The 18700-nt window shown below is 54.2% G+C and overlaps 1 protein-coding gene and 1 pseudogene across 1 annotated transcript in view; one reads left to right on the top strand and one right to left on the bottom strand.

Annotated features, from left to right (window-relative positions):
• Positions 1 to 473: 473 nt before the first annotated feature.
• LOC149349066 (actin 403) overlaps positions 474 to 18700 on the top strand; it is a 22167-nt gene continuing 3940 nt past the window's right edge. The window contains exon 1 of the mRNA XM_089541142.1: positions 474 to 633. The gene's annotated coding sequence lies outside the window, so the exon portion shown is untranslated. The remainder of the gene's footprint in view (positions 634 to 18700) is intronic.
• LOC149349067 (uncharacterized) lies at positions 3834 to 8597 on the bottom strand (annotated as a pseudogene).

Below are 18700 nucleotides of genomic sequence, written 5' to 3'. Positions count from 1 at the left end.
GCAGCACGGGAGGTAGAATCGAAACGAAGAAGAATAACAAAAGAATGCCCCCACCATCCGAATACTGTATCTTTATTCTTTTACCGCTCCGGGCACGCCGGCGGCGGCAGGCGCGCGGCTCCTCATGAAGCGTGCCCCACGCGCCGTCCAATCGGAGCTCGCGGTGCAATTCTTTACCATATTTGGAAGTACGCCACGCCTAGCCGAGCTCGCCACGAAAAGCCGGTGGGCTCGACGTCAACGACGAACCCCGTTTCAAGCCTCATCGGACGTCGGACCTGGTCGTTCCTACTTCAAGTGACTACGGTGAGCCTCGAGCCGATTTTCTGACATTAAAGGGCCAAAATATATTCGACTGCCACTGCTCGGCGACGTCGTGGTCCGATTTTCGGTTCCGCTGAACGCGCTTTGGTCGCGTCGCCTTTTACGTACAGCCGTCGCCCTTCGCTCTCCTCGGCGGCGTCTCCCTCGCCATCTGCGTCTTTCCCCCTCGACAGGGACCTGAACGCGTTTTTGCCGGCTTCTTGTCTCTGTTCGGCGCCGTTTAGAAACGCAACCGCCGCCGCCTCCCCGACCCCTTCAACGCCGGGACCGAACTTTTTCTCTTCCAAATTCCTCCCGATTCTACTGAAGGTAAGCCCCCGAAAAACCGCGGTCACCTATTTTCGAATCCGTCCCGAGAAGACGACGGGCCGTCGTTTCGAAACGGCGCAAGTCGCCGGTTGCTGCGTCTGCAGAACTCCCCCGGCTTGCTTGTGTCGCCTGCCAAAAAAAAAAATTCCTTTGCTCCGCTTTGGTCCTCTAGTACTGTGGCCGCCTTCACCCCACCGCCACCACTCGTAGCCGGCGAAGTGGCTCTTTAACGACCGGTGTCCCTTAGGCCTAACTCAAGCCGCGCGACTCTGGAGAAATCCACGTTAGTACGCATTAGCTTAGCGCATTCTGCTTATACAAATGCCGCCTTTTAAACGCGACAGCGGGTCTTGCAACTGATCGATTTTTTTTCAGTCTCGTCTTAACTGAACCGTATCGTGCAAGCGAAGCCCGCCGGGACAATGAACCAGAACCGGCGAATCTACATTGCCCCCCTTTCTTTTGTTGCTTTAGTTGCGGCGATGTTCGTTTGGCGAACGTATACTGTACTCGTGTTAGTTCCTCCAACTAAGCGTTTGTCGGGCCTACTTAACGTTTTCATGAACATTTTTAAACGTTGATTACAACGGGTCAATGCGCACGCCGGACTTTGTGCCGGCTAGGCTGCTGGTACTCCGCTCGGGGCCTCCGCCCCCAGCGATATCGAGATATCGGATTCCTGGCATTAAAAGGCGCCGCCCGATAAGGAATACTTGACTATCCTGCCGGCACTTTGCGCTGCAGTATTGCGCTTCAAGGTTGCCTGCGATGCTCACATCGTCGCCTATTTTCCTCGTATCTCGGCCCTTATTACTTAGCTTTGCTGGCCTAGCGGTTGGCTGACTTAGGTGTGGTTGTTAGTATGTCACCCCTTATCTGAAGTAGTTGACACAACCAGCCCTAGGTACACTTTATTTTTAAATATTTACGCTGCTGAGCTTTTCTTCCTGTGGGCAATTCGTATTGGTGACTCGTTTACTTTTTCTGTACTATTCTTTATTCTGTACTTTGATGGACTTCGATGCTCTGCAGTCCATTACTTGCATGCAGTGGCGTGTAATGTATCTGCCCATGAGTCGTAAAGCTGTATGTAAGAAATGTTCCTCATCGTATTATGTCGTTCAGCATTCGCTGAGAGACATCGCCGTTAGCGTTTTTTTTCTTTCCTATTTTAGCCTCGGCGTAATCGAACTTTGATAGCAGGCTGCGTCGCGCGAAGATGTGACACGTAGTATATGATTTTTTTTGTGCAGTTTCTTTTTTTTTTTTTTTTGCCTGAGGTCTTTTATCCCAGCGGAAATGGGCACCCCGCAGAGAATGTATTATGCGCCGTGGATGCTATCGCGGCCATCCCTCCCTCCCTTCGGATAGCGGATTTCCTCGACCGCTATCAGCGTTCGACAGCTCGTTATCTGATGACAGCCCCAGTGCCTTCGTGGCCTGTGTCGCAGTTTTGTGCAAGCGCTTCGAAACTTCGCGGGGCGTGTCCGCGGAATTTTTTTCTTTATTTTCGTTCTAAGCGAGAATGCAAAGCGCTGGCACACAGGAAGACCTTAGTGGAACTTGCTGGGCTAGCTGAAGTATGTGCGGTTTTATCTCGTTTTTCTTTAGTTCACTTTCGTAGTTTATGTTAGTGGTGTAGCTTATGTAGAGATATCCTTGGTGTTCGTTCTGATGGACTGACATTTGGATGAGTCTCGAATTGGCATTTGTATGCCCTACCATTATAGAGAACGCGGCCAGATTAGTGTGTCGCGCATAACTTTTCCTTGCTTTGGGTGTCACATTCGCGTATTTGGCAACGACTGAAGGAAAAGCGGCTACTCAAAACTATCCGCATCTTGCGAAGGTTAATGTCGCGTCGTGGGAGGGGGAAACGTCTTTCTAATCTGTTACCGAGGAAAGTAAGAGAAAAAAAGATTTCTATAGGCGGCTTCTCCGAGAGGCTAACGTCCTCATCTCATGGTGACGTCACCACGGTGAGGAGCCGATTAATTCAACTGGCGTTTCCTCGTCTGAGGTGCTCGCAGTGGCACGTTGGGGGTGCGCGGCACGTGACGTCACTGCGAGAGGCGCCTCTCCCCCCCCCCCCCCCCCCGGGCATGACGTCACCCCGGGATGTTCACATGGCCCGTCCGGTAGGGTGACGTCATGCTCGTCCGAGGAGGGGGGGGGGGGGGAGTGTTTGGCGCGAAATTCATACGCTACCGCTGGTAAATTCCCGACTTAGGTCAATCGTAATGCCTGCAGCTAGCGACCTCATAAGGAGATTAAAATGACATTGAAATTACTTCATCATGGCAGATATTGTCTCAGGGATGAAAGTGGTTCAGTGGCAAACTGAAGCTGTCCTCGCCTGTCAGCTGAGCTGCTGTCTTGAAATTATAGTGGCCCTAGCTTTTGTAGTTAAACGCGTCGTGGTACATTATCTTGAAATGGATAAAGTTATAATGTATTTTATGCCAGGAAATCTCCCAAGGTGGATTTGAAGAGCACTTACTCTAAAGTCTTTAGTAACGACCCACCGCAGCCATACGGCTACAAAGAAAAACTATGAAACTGTCACAGAAGCTGCGCAGTTGAAGAAAAATTCTTGTTCTGAATTTTTCAACGGCTAAGCTCCTGCGAATTACGTCTAGCCTTCCATTGGAGCAGTCTGGCTGTGCTTGGATGCATGCTAATGAATAAGTGCTCCTTTATTGTAACATGGAGTAGCTCGGAATGACCGCTTATGTTTTTCATTGGGGGAAAAATGGTTATATAATTATATCCATCAAGAGAAACTTGGTGAAAACAGGGTACAGCTTTCAAGGGGAATCACTTCGTTGCACCAGTTATTTCGCTTTAGGCAGTTTCGGAATGAGACTGGCTTGTCGCGAAGTGGTCTGAGCATGAGCTGTTCAGGTGTGCCCTTGGTGGGCTGGCTGAGGCGAACTGAAGCTTATAGCAACCCTCAAGTCTTCCACATGGCCGGATTTGTGCTCCCAGTCAGTACAGTGCAGTGGTAGTGCAATGATGAATTACCGCTACAGGCGGTGGCGTTTGAGAGGTAGTGCATCAGATAACCCATTGTTCCCGGGGCTAAACAGCGTTCGACCGAAGCGGCACCCAGTATAATTAACCGCCAGTGGCGACCTGCGATTTTGGCGATTAGCTGCGCAAGCACTGTAGCTGGTCGCTTCTAAGTGTCGACCTGCCGTTCACCTTGTAACTGCGCTGACAGCGCTGCCCTCAATTTCTGCCTTGTGCTGCCGCTGCCTTGGCGATGACTCGGCAGTTGCTGTGTTGAAAAGGACACTGTGGGAAAGTTCCGGCGCATTCCGATCGGCGATCGGGAGCAGATCTCCGAATCCGCGAAGAAGCAAGACGTCTAGCAACCACGCTGCGACGGTCCACTCGAACTCCGAATCTGAACTCAAATAACCCATTGGAACACGGTCTTCGGTTTCGTGGAGCAAAAAAAGAAAACTTGCTTCGAATCGCCATTTGGAAGGAACTGTTGAGTGGGGAATTAAAGAGAAGACAAAAGCTTATGTATCCGGAAGGATTATGGGCTAAGTTTGACGTTCCGTGCGAGGGCCTTGTTCCATTATCGACGAAGCGAATTCAGTGCTAAGGCGTTCGTGGGGTTGGGAACACAGGCTGTACTACTTGTACTACAAAGTGGCGAAGTCGGGCTTACCTGCAAGCCTTCAGGATCCCTGGTCGCGGTGCTGGAAGCTCTCGCTCAATCCTGTCAGGCTGGCCAGGCCGGTCGAGTCGAAAGTTGTGCCGCTGCGTAGCCTCTGAAAGCAGCGTGCTCGTGGAACGGTAGCGCTAGCAGACGATTCCCGACCGGCGAGCGGCGCCATCTTGGCTGTGGGCGGAGGAGGGCGAGGGGGAATTTGGAGGGTTGCCAGACCAGACCTGCCGGAACGCGCCGCGGTCGGCCTGATGCGGCCGTCGCGCCGGGAATCTGCTGCGAGGGGGCGGAGTTGTGAGCGAGCGCGTCCTAAAAACGGGTCCGCGCCGGTGCTCGAAGCCTGGTGTGTTGTTGTGTGGTGGAAAGGAGGACGATAGGGAGGGAAGGCCGGTCGCTTGTGTGAGGGGGGGGGGAAGGTTCTTTCCAGGCGGCTCTCGCGGGGTCTGAAACCGTTTTACGGGCCTTTTTTGAGCAGCCCGCGCTGCTGTGCCTTCTAAACGCGGGGCCCTCACTCCCTGAGCCACTCGAAGTGGAGGGGAAGGTCTGCGGCGGCCATGGCCAAAATTGGGTCGGCGAGCCGGAGCGCTTAGCCCATGCGGGTGAAACATCGACGTTATTTTTCTCTACTGTTCGTCAATGCTTCGAACTGTTGCGGTACCCAGCTATTTTTTTTTTCACCGCTTCATGCGACGTAGTTGACAGGAGCCCACGTTGTTCTGCTAAAGCACTCAACGCCTCGTGCTCGCGTCCGTTGATGGCTTTCTGTGGCGACTGCAGTGTTCCGCAACGGGCCCTTGTACAGCGACACACTGTTTCCGGCTATCTTTGCTGCCGCGTGCTTAGCCTTGTGTCGAAACGGAACAGTGGCGCTCGCGCGCTGCTCTCGGTCTTCAGGGCGTGTGGAGAGACACGGCAGAAAAAAGACTCGCGCTTCCTCTCGATTTTTGTTGGGTTGCATTGGCTCCACATTGTTGCAATCAACAGCTGTGAACTTGGGCAAGTCCGGAAGCAGTTCCCAAAAGGGGACCGGAAGGGGGTGTTCTCGAACGGGAACTTCCGCATGCATTCGTTCTCGGAGCTTTGACTAGTCGCATCGATGCGCACCGGGGCGCCGTTTATTTTTGTTAGTTCTTCCCCCCCCCTCTCTCTCTCCTTCTCTCAATCGTTGAAGCTGGGCTAGCTCGGTGGTTTCTTCGGCGTGGTCGGGTCCGTTCGGCGGCAGTCTAATTAGGCCCCGTAATTACGGCCTCCCGTTTTCACGACGCGGAGGATGCGGATTGATCTCACATGTACCGCGGGGGACGCCCTTGCGAGGGGCGCTGTGCAGCCGTGGACTAGTGAGCTCTTGGCGAACGAGCCATTGTCGGATGGGAGCGGGTGATAAAGCACCGACTGCTGTTCCACCAGCTGGTTTCTTAGGGGCAGCTAGCTAGCGGTGCACGTTGGATCCTTTTGTCTAAGCGCCGCTTGCTTTTTACGCCGAGAATGCTGGCACGGCGTGGAGCAGAGGCTTCGTCCTACCTCTGGCCCTTCTGTTGTTTTGCGTTTGATGCATTAAAGCGGCAGCACTAAGGGTTTTTCTTTTTTTTTTTGCGCCGGGTTCGTTTTGCTGGTGCTCCGGCAGATGTCGGCACGCGCCAAGCTGCCGCTCGAGCGTTTCGCCGCTGCTGTGTGCGTGCGTGACAGCGGAATCCGGCGCGAAATTCAACTGGGTTTGCACTCGACTGGTTGAAAATTCGTTTCGGTCGCTTCCTTGCCAATGGTCCATTCGATGTCAAAGTGTTTATTTAGACAACTCATTGGTACAGTTGCCTAGGGCGCAGACTAAAAGGCAAAAGGATGCCTGACAAAGAGTCCGCGCCCTTCTTGCTCCCATTCGAGAGCACAAGACATTCAGCGCATGAAATAGACACAAAAACGAAATGGAAATACAGAAAGGATTGGTTAACAGTGAACTGCAGTAATTTCATCTAGAACATTTATCTACAGTTGGAGAAATACTATGAGAGACAACAGAATGTCCGAGCCATCCACTTGCATTGTTTGTTAGGCTGCTAGTCCTGACGTCACAAGTTGGGACTTAAAAGTCGTTCAACAAATTCAGGGGCCAGTTGATGAAGCATTTGTGAGCAGTCTGCGGTACAGGATTGCATGGAGGAAAGCAGCAGGCAGGCAGGCCGTACGTTGTTTTATAGGTTGTGACGTCATGATTGACAGCTGAACAGGAGATGAGAGGAGGCTTCTGAGAATTATTCAGGGGTGCGTACAGGGGGGGGGGGGGGGGGGGGAATGTGAAATTGGTTTAAGATACGCTCCTTGTATGTTTTACTTATGAATTGGTTTAATATTCGTGCTTGTCAGTCATCTCGGGAGCAAACAAAACAAACAAAAAAAACGGAAATAATGTTCCCCCTGACACTTGCAGCGCCTGCTGAAAAGGCCCTTTGTTCCATGTTCGCGCATTATAAGCTTCCGTTTGTGGTCCTCACTGGCCGACTCATGGGCGCATATCACAGTTGTCTTGTTGCATATAGGAAATGACTATAGTCCCATGCAACTAAGAACAAAGCGGCTTTCCCCCATAAAAGGATCCCCTTCCAGCCTACGTCGTCGGCCTATTCCTATGGTCCTGCATGTGTTACAATGCAGGGAGTGGCAGATGAAAGGGTGTCGTCCCTTCCCTGCATTATGACCCTGCTAGCAGGTTCTTGAAAATCGGCCGGCGCCATTGACTGGATGGGGGGTCCTGGAAAAGCCGCTTCGTACTTGAGTTGTATCTGACTATTGCGCACTGGCGGTCAGATTTGCTCCTTGTCGGTCGCGTTGCATTTTCGACGGTGCGAGGCACATGTTGTGCGAGGTTTCGTTGTATCGAAGAAATTCGCCGTGTCGAGAGGCAGGCAGCGACTCGCTTTCATTCCCTTGTTCTCGGCATGCGCGCAACATCAATGAGTCTAATGATGTCGGCCCTTGCACGCCTGTTGGCCATCTGCCCATGGCCCCGGGTGCGGTTGCGGGATTTTCGCGTGACGTCGCATTCTTCGGGCCCCCAATAATTGGCGCTGGGAGAGCGAGTGGGCGAGAGGTGCGAAGTTGCGGGTTTCGCATTGCTCCAATGCGTCGGCGAGCATTGTCTGGCCACCTGTAGTCGGGGTTGCACGGCTGCTCAGAGCACGGCCTGTAGCGCGGTTTAAGGCCGCGTCAAAGTGTGCACGAGTAACTGTGGTTGGAGGCTAATATTGGGGGGCAGTATTCTCATGGACGAAGAAGCGATTTTCGCTATGTGCCGCGTCTTTCCCCGATCACCTCGCATTAACCACGAGAACCCGACTGGCACCTCCCCCGAGTGTGGTCTCGATAGAGGCGTTTGCCCCCTGCAATGCGTCCCTTTCTCTCTCTCGCGGCCGCGGCGGCTGAATTTCTTTGGAGGAGAAATTCGAGGCCCGTGTACTGTGCGATGTCAGTGCACGTTAAAGAACCCCAGGTGGTCGAAATTTCCGGAGCCCTCCACTACGGCGTCCCTCGTAGCCTGGGTCGCTTTGGGACGTTAAACCCCAATAAACCAAAACCAAACCTTTCTCTCTCTTGCGGACATCACAATCTGGCAGCGCACATCACTGTTTGGCGCAACTGGCTCACAGCGCTGTAGCCTGTGAGGCTTGGGCGACTAATCTTTGTGGGGACCTCACACCATCGGACAGCCTGAAATATGCCGCTTCGAAACGGGTCTCCTCACGCAGGGAAAATGAAAAACAAACGCACATATCGCCGTCGTGGGAAATGTCTGACCTAACGTGGCTGCGGTTTGGTTACGCTTAACGTTCGCGGTCTGCTGGTTATATAAGGCTGCCTTATATGTCACGCTCTGATATGGTTGGCCCGCCTGGCTATAGGCGCCTGCTGTCGTTAGTGGCGCCTAATTTCGGGGCCGGAATAGCGGCAGGAAAGAAATATATGTGTGGGAAGAGTCGGAATTTTTTAGTTCGTCTAGCCAGAAGAAATTGAACGGAGGAACTATACGGTCCAGACGACGCTTGGCCCTGTGGAAGACCTTCCTCTTTTCTTCGCCAGGGTGTCTACTGACCCGTTCTTTTTCTTTTCTTTTTGTCTCTTGTAATACGCCGGCCGCCGCCAGTCGTTTGGAGAGCGATTGAAGAAGCTGCGTAGTAAGGAAGGAAGGAAGGGGGGGTGGGGGCGGTTTTAGCCATGCTGTACCCAGCAGGCAGGAATGCGAGTCTGAGAAGCGTGAAGACGCGTCTAGTGGCACAGTTTCCTCGGTCATATACACGCTGTGCGCGCTCTTTTTTCTTTTACTTTCGAGATTTCCTCTTATTTTTTTCTTCTGTTTCTCTCCTCTGGGACAGAAGCTGCCGCTGTTCTTTGAAGAAGTGTGGTGCCGCCTGGCGGATGGCGCTGTCGGGAGCAATTTCTCTCGGCCCGCCGGAGTTGCGTAATGAGCCTCGTGCAATGCGCGCAACGGCGCTGGCCGACGATGATACTGGCAGAAGCGGGAAAATGGTGGCGATGAGGGAAAAGACCCCCCCTCCCCCCCCCCCCCCCCCCCCCTAAAAAAAAAAAATGGCCCGTGCCCCGTTGGGCTGTGGTAGCGGTGCTGTCGTCGGGACCATTGCCGATGGTGGCGCGGGGTCGTTTACGTAACGGTGTCGTCTTGACCGACTGACTGACCTTCGGGGGCCGTTTGAAGAAGTCATCGTTGGTGTGCGCGACCTTCTAGTTTGACTACTCGGGAGTTTCGAGCAAGGATTTACACGCACTGTCCGGAGATGAGCCGTATAATGTTGGCAGAGCAGCGCAGGTTGGTTAGAACTGGTCGCTTAAGGGTAGAAGTAAGATGCCTGGCCGCGAGAGGCTAAGCGTAGGAGTACACCCTCTAGTCGGTCCTGTGAAGTTCTGGAACACTGTTGGATGGAGTGCATGGGGACGCGGTTGTGGCGAGGTTCATATGGGGCACATTGCATTGCTCGAGCCGTCTTTGACGATAGTGCGCGAGGAAAGGGAAAATGCGGTGTTTGCATCGAGAATTTCTCGCCAGCGAGGTCCCTCGTCATGAAATTCGCTCCTGCAATACATGTAATTTCCATAGTAGGTGGTGACCTACATAGATGTGATACCGTAGTATCCCCGGTAGCACATCCCCAGTAATCCGTATCGGTTCAGTACGCTCATACAATGGAATGCAAACCTTAGTGTGCATAAGGAAAACAAAATACGTTTGAAGTGATGGCATACAGTCGGTAGTGTGCTTAGAGGGTAATCAAATCACTGCTTAATTTTTCTGCCGCATTGAGCCCCCGGAGAAGCGGCGCGTATATGGGAAGGATCGCACACCCGCGGCTATAACGAAACTATGGGTACGTCGTTGAAACATTTGCCCCGTTACGTGTATTTGGCACCCCCCTACGCGCGCACTTGTTGGCTGACAGTGGACGCGCGCCTGGAATTAATCGTCGCCCGGCATTCCGCATGTCTCCCTCTTCTCTGGGCATGCTTGTACCCGCGACCCGTGGCCGCGGAAACTGCTAGCGCGCCGCCGCCTTTGTTGGGCTTCATCGTTGCTCCCCAGCTCCGTTCTCTCTCTCCTCCCGGCAAGGTTAACGATCTCGGCGTCGCCGCCGCCTCTTATTCTCCTCCCACTTGTCGCCGCAGTCTTCTTTGAGGGCGCGTGGCCGCGAGAGCGTTTTCCTTCTACACCTTTTCTTCATTTGCCTTGCTAGGGCCTATATTTTTCTTAAGTAGCCACAATAGTTTTCGTAACGCGAATATTTACGACAAAGCTCGGTTGCTTGATAGTCTTAAGCGTACAGCTACAAACTTGGACATGCCTTGCGGCTGCGCGCTTTCCGCAGTCGTTCCCAGGCAGCCGTGCTACCACGACCTTGTGTGTTGCTTATCAACCGGCCGTGGTATTACTCTTCGAGGTTTGCCGGGGTTGGACCTTTTCTCGCTCGGTGAAGCTGGGGCGTGATTTTAAATGGGCGCCCCCCTGTGTACGTATACACCGCCTAGTAACCCGGCCGTGGACAGACGTCACGCGGGCATTTCGCGAAGCACCCGGGCGCGTATCGCGTTCGCCGTTGACTGTGCTCGGCGCATCCTGTGCGCGCGTAACGGGATTCCGACGTTTGTCTGGCGCTGTGCAACGCGCGCTGTGGACTGGCAGCCGAATGCGTCAACAGGAAGGATGGGGAGGGGCGTGACCTCTGTTTCCATTTTTTTTTTTTAATGTCGTTTCCATCTCTGTATCCTTTTGTTTGGTGTGCCGCCGCGGTGGCTCAGCGGTTATGGTGCTCGGCTGCTGACCCGAAAGACGCGGGTTCGATCCCGGCCGCGGCGGCTGGAATTTCTTTGGAGGAGAAATTCTAGAGGCCCGTGTACTGTGCGATGTCAGTGCACGTTAAAGAACCCCAGGTGGTCGAAATTTCCGGAGCCCTTCACTACGGCGTCTCTCATAGCCTCAGTCGCTTTGGGACGTTAAACCCCATAAACCAAACCAAACCAAACCTTTTGTTTGCTGCTCGGTTGTGCACCGGTGAGGAGGGGGCGTTGTCAGTGACTGGCAGGTTGATATGCACGCTGCAACATGCGAAACTGTTGGAGCTGAACTGCTTTCTTTTTCTTGGGGAAGGCGGGTAGAAATTGTAGTTGTTGATGATGATGATAGATTTTTATGGCGCGAGGGCATGCGTGGCCAAACAGCGCCATGGCACATGGTTTTGTCGTATTTCTCAAGGTGGGGTCAGAGACCCATTTCCCTAAAGATGCCGATACCAGGCACGGGAAAGCTTGCATCCTTGGTATCACCGGTGGGTACCCGGCAGGACACAGGGGATCGAACGCATGCACCTCCCCTACATGCGAGGCGGACGCTCAGACTACTTGGCCATCGCTGCGGTCAGAAATTGTAGTGCCGCGTCTGTTCATGCCTACTTGGGCTACACGACACGACACACACCACACACACATAGATGATGAAACAGGCTTGCCCACATAACGAGCCCGGTAAGCAGGAATGTGCGGGCCACCTAGCTCCTAATCTAGCGCTGCTGCGTCACCTCCTCGTGAGTTTAAGGGTAACACAATGCTTTACTTCGGCGGTGCTTTCGCCGAACCACCTTCTGGAGGAGATCAGTCGCGGCGCCCTCACACAGCGACGGAAATGCGTAAGCCGGTAGCGCGTAGCTTCGCAGGGTGCAGTACAGATCCTTATGTGCCCGTCCTTGGGAAGCCCAGACCCGCTCCCCCCCCCGACGCTGCCCGTCCGTTGACCCCGTTTTCATGAGTGATCACACCAGCAGGGGCAGCACGCGTCCTGGATGGGATCCTAACCCGCGCGGCCGGTAGCGGCACGCTGTCGGAATAAATCGGGCCGGACGGCGCCGTTGAGTGCAGGAGGAGTAGGCACGCCGCATAACGGGACGTGCTGCAGCCTCGAGATGGTTACGCAACTCACGTGCGCTGCTCGCGTCGCTCGATTTGGCTGCCTTCTTCGTGGGGCAGATGGCTCAAGGCCGGCAACAGCTGGAGCAGTATACGAGGGGGCGACGCACTGTACCGCCGACCTGCATTCACCGACTCTCTTCCCCTTGCGATGGTGCTCTGCTCGCGACGTGTTAGGTAGCGCGAGGCCCCGTACGATGATAATAATGGCCGCTCGGTCGAGTTCACCGAGCTTTGCTTGGCGCCCGTAATTTGACGGCGTTTTTCTTGAGCGATGATGACGCTGCCGCCGCTTCTTCTTCTTCTCCCCTGGCACCGGCCGGGCTTCCAAGCTGAGTTGGCGGAGAGAAGCGCGAGCCAAGGGCTCTTTTTGAGGGTGTCGGGGAGGGGCTATAGCCAGCTGACCGCCGTCGCGTGGAAGTTCTTAGCGAAGGGTGTTGCAGAGAGGCGCGCGTGTGGTCGCCGCCGCAGCACGGTGGCGTCGTCGGCACCTGGAACGCGCACAGCGCTGCTCTCCGACCGTGGCTAACCCAATTTTCCCCTCACGGCGAGATTTGCGCGTGCATGCATTACGCCGCCGCCGACGTCTGTCTGTGCAGCTCGGATCGTGCGCCCTTAGAGAGAGCGGGCGTAGAAACAAAAGGCGCCGCTCTAGTGAGCTTTCTTTTCGGGAATTGGGGGGGGGGGGGTTGGCGAGAGAATTGAAGAACGGCAGCGGATCGCTTAATGACTGGGCAGGCGCTCCCATCGCTCGAGTTATTCGCGCCGGTGTATGTGTGTGTGCGCGTATGCGCAGTGTTGTTTCGTGGCCCGTGATGCGCACCTTGAAAAAACAAACAAACAAAAGAGTGCTAAGTCCCGTTGCTTTCTGGGCTATAGGGGAGAGTTTCGGTGGCGCGCTCGGTTCGTGTCTGGCGCACCGTATTTCCTCGACGGCTGCGCATTTGCCGCCGCCGCGCCTCGCTTTTGTTCTACTTCTGTCGTCCTCACGTTTTCCTTTTTTTCTCTCTCTCTTTGTACCCGTCACCGCGGCTATGGCGTTCCTTTCAGCCGTTTTGTTTATTCAGAGTCGTCCGTCCCTCTCTTTGCGTTTTCCGTGGGCGACGTGGAGAGGCGGCGTTTTGTTTCTGCCCCTGGCTGCGATACCTTCCTCTTCTCTCGGCAGCCTCGCTCCTTCTTCTGGCTAGCGAACATAATCTTCCCGGCGCATGCGGGCCGGGAGCAATTTGGATTGTGTGGCACCGATTCCTTCCCCATCGTCGCGGCATAACGGCGAGCGTAATCGCTTCGGGCCCTTTTGAAGTCGCTTACGTAGGCGTGCGAGTTAACTGCGCGCCCGTATTAAGCCGGCCCTTCTCCTCCGTGGCCTGTGTGTGGCCTGTGTGTCTCGTAGTTAGTCGGTGCATCCGAAGCAGTGCATCTCCGAACTTGTTAGTGCTGCGCCTCCGTGGCCGCCTTTTCTCTTTTGCCCGTCTGGCCGACGATACTGGGGCAGTCCGTCGGCTCGGTAGTCTGGCAATAATATTTTTGCGCACGCTTGTTTCTCGCGAGGACCGTAGTGCACCGAGCTCTCCTCGTGTGTGGGAAGGCGCGGTGTGCAGTGTGCCGTTTGCAGTGCGTACTGCTTCGTTGTGCCGCGAGGCTGCCGAAGCATTTCGGTGCCCGTTTTTGTACGGGCCGATTGCCGGGCCACTCCGCTTACAGCGAATTGCTCTTTATAACGAAGTCGCCCCTGCGGTCAGTAGTTACTGCTTTATACGCTGGCGGAGGTGCTTGCTTTTTGATTGCGTAAACACTGTATGGCTCACCGGCAATGAAACCCGGCGTTGTCGAGACGGCAAAAGGGGTCACGAAAAAAATCCCGATGACGTCAGCGGGGGCATCAAAGAATAAAATTTCTTCCCAGGGTGCGAGGAAATAACCCCAGGAATTCTCAGATTGCGAGGATAGCATGCGATCGATAGACAACAACAAAAAAATAAGAATAAAACGCTTTGCTTCTTGGCCAACAAAGGTGAACCTGTACATGCGTTTGCCTTATGACTGTGCGCTGATGTGTAGGTGTTTCGTTAGGAAGAGAAAAAATATAGAAATAAAAAGTGGGGAAAGAGCGGTGATTTCGCATTCAAAACACGCAAGCACTCTGAAGTGTGCCCTCCGTATTTGTTTTTTTTTTTTTTTGCACTCATGTGCAGCGAATTTCGGGTTACGGAGGTGTCGTTTATTCCCCAAAGCACGCGACCAGTTTAGAAGCGCGCCAATCGCCCCGTCACAGCCGTGGTTCCACTGTAGTCGTGTATCAGTATCGCAGGATAGCTGGAGAGGAACGAAAAAAAAATAAAAAAAATCTCGCGCTCCACCGCTAGCGACGGACGAGCAATATAGGAACGAACGGGCGGAGTGCCAAATTTCGCGGGGAGTAGGCTCGTGTGCGAGTTAACGAAAAGACAAAAAGAGCAAAAGCGCTGCGGACTCGATCCTGTGTGTCTCGCATAGCTGCCCCGGCGCGCGCGCCCGCGCGTGGAGCCTGTCCAAACATGGGCATTGATTTCGAAGGGGGGCGTGATTGCGCGCCTCGCTCCATCGCGCTCCCCCCCCCCCCCCCCCCCCTCCCTGTTCTGTCGGGCGTCATTGTTCGGGACACCCTCCTCCACCGTTCTCCTCCTCCCCCGTTTGCGCACTGGCGTTTATGAATAAGCTCGTTGTTCGCGTGTCTGTTTGCCGTCGTGTTATGAGTATTCGCCGCCCCTTTTTAATTCCCCCTGATGACACTCGCCGGCTACTCCGTATCGCGGGTCGGTTTTGGGTCTGATTCACTTCAGGGGCAACCCGATACGGTAGCCACGTAACCACGTGACGCGGGGACGTTCCTGCACCCTGCTTACAAAAACTAAAATAAAAATACTGCTTATGGAGTAATAATATTGTTCAGGGGTCATGCTGTGTTCTCATACCGTCGCTGTCTGTACACGCAGGGTGGGGTTATTGCGTTGTGGGTGCTATCATGCGATTACAGGCCTCTGTGCTTGTTTCAGATAGGCGTGTGTGCATCCGCCCCTTAATTGGAAGCGTCAGGATGATTGCTAGTACGTTTGTTTCGTCGACAGTGTTTAATTTGGATCTGTTTCGTGGCCGGCGTGAAATCGGACTCATTGAGGAAACAAGGTTTTCCTTTTTTTTTTAGTTCGCCCTTGGTGCTTGCAGTGCTGTGAAAACATACCTTTATTGTTGACCAGGCTGATGACACCACAGCGGCCTCTTTTGAGGAAGTAATAACAGGGTGACTGCTTTGGGTGTGACTGTACCGTTTATGACAACGCAGCGGAATGCGTTGTGAATTTGATGCTGGAAGCAGCTTGTTACCCCATGTAGGGCTACAGTAGGATACAGCTCAAGAACGCAGCGGCTTTTTCCCTTCAAAAGATCCCCTTCCAGCCAAAGGCCGCCGCGGTGGCTCAGTGGTTATGGTACTCGGCTGCTGACCCGAAAGACGCGGGTTCGATCCCGGCCGCGGCGGCTAGAATTTCTTTGGAGGAGAAATTCTAGAGGCCCGTGTACTGTGCGATGTCAGTGCACGTTAAAGAACCCCAGGTGGTCGAAATTTCCGGAGCCCTCCACTACGGCGTCCCTCATAGCCTTAGTCCCTTTGGGACGTTAAACCCCATAAACCAACCAACCTTCCAGCCAAAGGCCTTGGCCGAATCTCATGACCCTGCTAGTGTGACAGTTCAGGGTGCAGCGCCACAATGGAGAGAGCGGTCTGTCCCTGACCAGAGAGGGAAGGGATATCGCCTTTCATCTACCACTCCCTGCTTTGTCACACTAGCAAGTTCGCGAGAATCGGCCGACGCCATTGGCTGGAAAGGGGTGTCCTTTGACGGGGAAAAGCCGCTACGTTTTATCCGACTGTAGTCAGTGTAGTCCTGCGCTTTGTTCTTATTGAGGCTTCACGAAGGCCCAGGCGCTTAGAAAAAGCAGTGGAGAGGTTTTCGACATTGCAAGGACAGAGCAGAGCTGGAGGAGATGTTATAGCTTTCCGCCCTTGCTACCTTAGCACCAGCTCCGGGCGACCGACCGGCGTCCTGCTGTTGTTCAACACCATTACTGTTTTCTTAATTAGCGGAGAAATAAACGAAGTCTCCCGAGCGGGTGCGAGCCCTTGTGGGGAGGAGGCGCGCGGTGCGGCGGCGCCTGGCCCAGATTAGCCCCCCCGACCGAGCCGTGCAGTGAAGCGGCCAACTTGGCAGCGCGGTCCATCTCGCCGAGACATTGCGGAGACTTGTGTACTGCTCGGCCGGCGGCGGTGTGTGGGTGTGTGGCCCCGCGAACGTTGGCTGCCCCTTTTGATTGTTGCTACATTCGCCAGACTTGACCACTTTGGCGCCGGTCCCGAACATTTTTTTGGGCGGGAGGGCGGCTGCGCTTATGAGCCGCTGGCGGCGCGGTGGGGCTCGCGGAGAGCGCGCTTTTTGTAGCCCCAGCCGCCGCCGCCTCGGTGGCGGCAGTCTTGGGCCGCCTCCTCTGAGCTTTTCGTACCTTGTATTTTTTGCACCCTGCCAAGAAAGCGTTGAACAACGACCCTTACTTACTTGCACCCAATAAACTCGTCCGGAGAAGGCAAGATCGAAAGGCTAAGCGCCATCTTCTGACGATTTCTAGTTATTCATATCAGTTGAAAAAGACTCAAGTATCTAAAGGCAATTTATAGTTATTCGGATCCAGTGAAAATGATTCTCAAGTATCTTAAGGCTAAGCGGCATCTTCTGACGATTTCTAGTTATTCGGATCCAGTGAAGATGACTCAAGTATCTAAGCCGCCGCGGTGGCTCAGTGGTTATGGCGCTCGACTGCTGACCCGAAAGACGCTGGTTCGATCCCGGCCGCGGCGGTGGAATTTCTGTGGAGGCGAAATTCTAGAGGCCCATGTAATGTGCGATGCCAGTGCACGTTAAAGAACCCCAGGTGGTCGAAGCGACTCAGGCTACGGCGTCCCTTGTAGCCTCAGTCGCTTTGGAACGTTAAACCCCATAAACCAACCCAATTTCAAGTATCTAAAGGCTAAGCGGCATCTTCTGTCGATTTCTAGTTTTCGGATCTAGTGAAAATGACTCAAGTATGTTCGGATCTAATCTGGCATTGCAAGCGTTGGGCTTTTAGTAAGCGTTGAAACAACGAAACAACGTGGTCACTTGTGGAAACGACTGTCCCCCTTTCACAATATCTCTGCCTTCATCGGGCGGTTTGTCTGCGTTATTGTGTGCACGTTTGTGCTGGTGCGGACTCTCTATGATGATGGATGAGATCGAGCCTACCTGTTTGCCACGCCTGCTTTCAGTCGGCGGTTGTTCACGTATATTTTTTAGTCGTACAGCAACCTCCCCCCTCCCCGGGATTCGTTTATATCAGCGGCCGCCCAGGGCTACGCAGAGGAGCCGTATTCGGATGTTCCCTATGACGAAATCCTATGATTTTGAGGAAAGCGGGACATTCCTTGTGCGGAACTGTATGAGCTTGTCGCAACAAGTGGCAGTGGGGGGTGGGAGGCGACTGTCGATCGAAAGCAGTGCATAGTTCGTTACTCACCGAACGTTTCTTCGACCTCCGTTGGAGAAGACATACGCTGCCTGTAACGAGGGCCATTGCTTTCGTTGACGGTTCTGGAATAAACGAAACGAAGTTCGCCCGTTACACCAAAAGAGCTTGAACAACGTGCTGGGGACAACGCCTTAGTGTTCTTCTGGCAGCTTGGAGACTCGGAAACAGGCGCGTTTTGCGCAATATTTAGCATCGAATTCCATTTCGCGGGCTACCATTCGCCGACGTGCATGCTGTGGCAGGTTAGTGGAGAAGCTGCGAATCGTAACGATGGCTAACGGTGGTGTGTCCCGGTATGGGTCCTTGCAGGAATAAATGTTGCTGCGCCTTGGGCTTCAGTCGTACCGCGTCAAGTACGTTTAGGTCGAATCAGCGGTCAGCGTGGAAGCGCCTCATGTGCGACCCGAAACACTTTGCCGTCGACGATTCCTCGCAGGAGCGTCGATAAGAGTGGCATGTGTGACCTGGTATAAGCGCCTGATAAGGGACACTTAAGAGCGGTGACTGCGATACGCGAAGCACATCTCTAACTGTAGGCGTTGGAAGCGCCATAGCCGAAGCCGGAGGACATCGAATGGGGCGCGGTTTGCTTCGATGTCTTATGACGAGAGCTGGTCAGGTTGGGAACCCCGCGTCCTGCTGGAGTGAGTGGGGAGCTTCTGACCATTGTCTATGGCCCATGAAGGCTCACACGTTTGCAAAGTCGACTGAGACGCAAGGTTTTCTGCCCGTGGCTCCTGGAATAAGTTCGATGTCCCCCTGATAGGGAATGCCAGCTTCAGTAGCAGTTTTGCGTGGCTAAGCCGTGGAAAATGGCGGCTAACTTTCGAAGTGCGTGGAAGGCGCGGGTGTGTGCCCCCAACTGATGACTCTAACGCGCTGTGGCGGCCGCGCCTAGATGTTTTCAAAGTCTCTCGATCAGCCTGCGAGCGCTCTTCAACACTGACCCGAAACTATTGTCTAGAGCTGCGGCAAAGTCCCGTGGCCTGTCTCTCCGTGTTCGACAAGTGTCGGTGCCGTTCCAAAGTGATGGCTTCGGCCCTGCTAGAGGTCTGTCCCGCGTGCGAAGATTCCCGCGAACAAAAAAAAGACAATAAAAACAACAAGGCGTTCAGCCGGCCCGAACCGAATGGACGGCGGTGAAGAGCGCCTGGCGAAGGCCAAACCGGGGCATGGCTCGCGCTACGGCTTTTCCAGGCTACCCGGGGAGAGGGTCCCGCGAAGGGTTCCTCCCCGTGTGGCACAGGCTGGGGCGAGAGAAGGGGTTGCCGGGGCGAGGAGGAGCGGGATGTCCGCTCGAAATAGCCCGCCCGGTGCCCGAACCCTGGGTCC

Source organism: Amblyomma mixtum, chromosome 4 (assembly GCF_055824585.1).
Source record: "Amblyomma mixtum isolate Tamu chromosome 4, ASM5582458v1, whole genome shotgun sequence".
Classification (NCBI taxonomy): domain Eukaryota; kingdom Metazoa; phylum Arthropoda; class Arachnida; order Ixodida; family Ixodidae; genus Amblyomma; species Amblyomma mixtum.
Note: the sequence above shows the minus strand (reverse complement) of the source record. Positions and strands in the feature narration are given on the sequence as shown.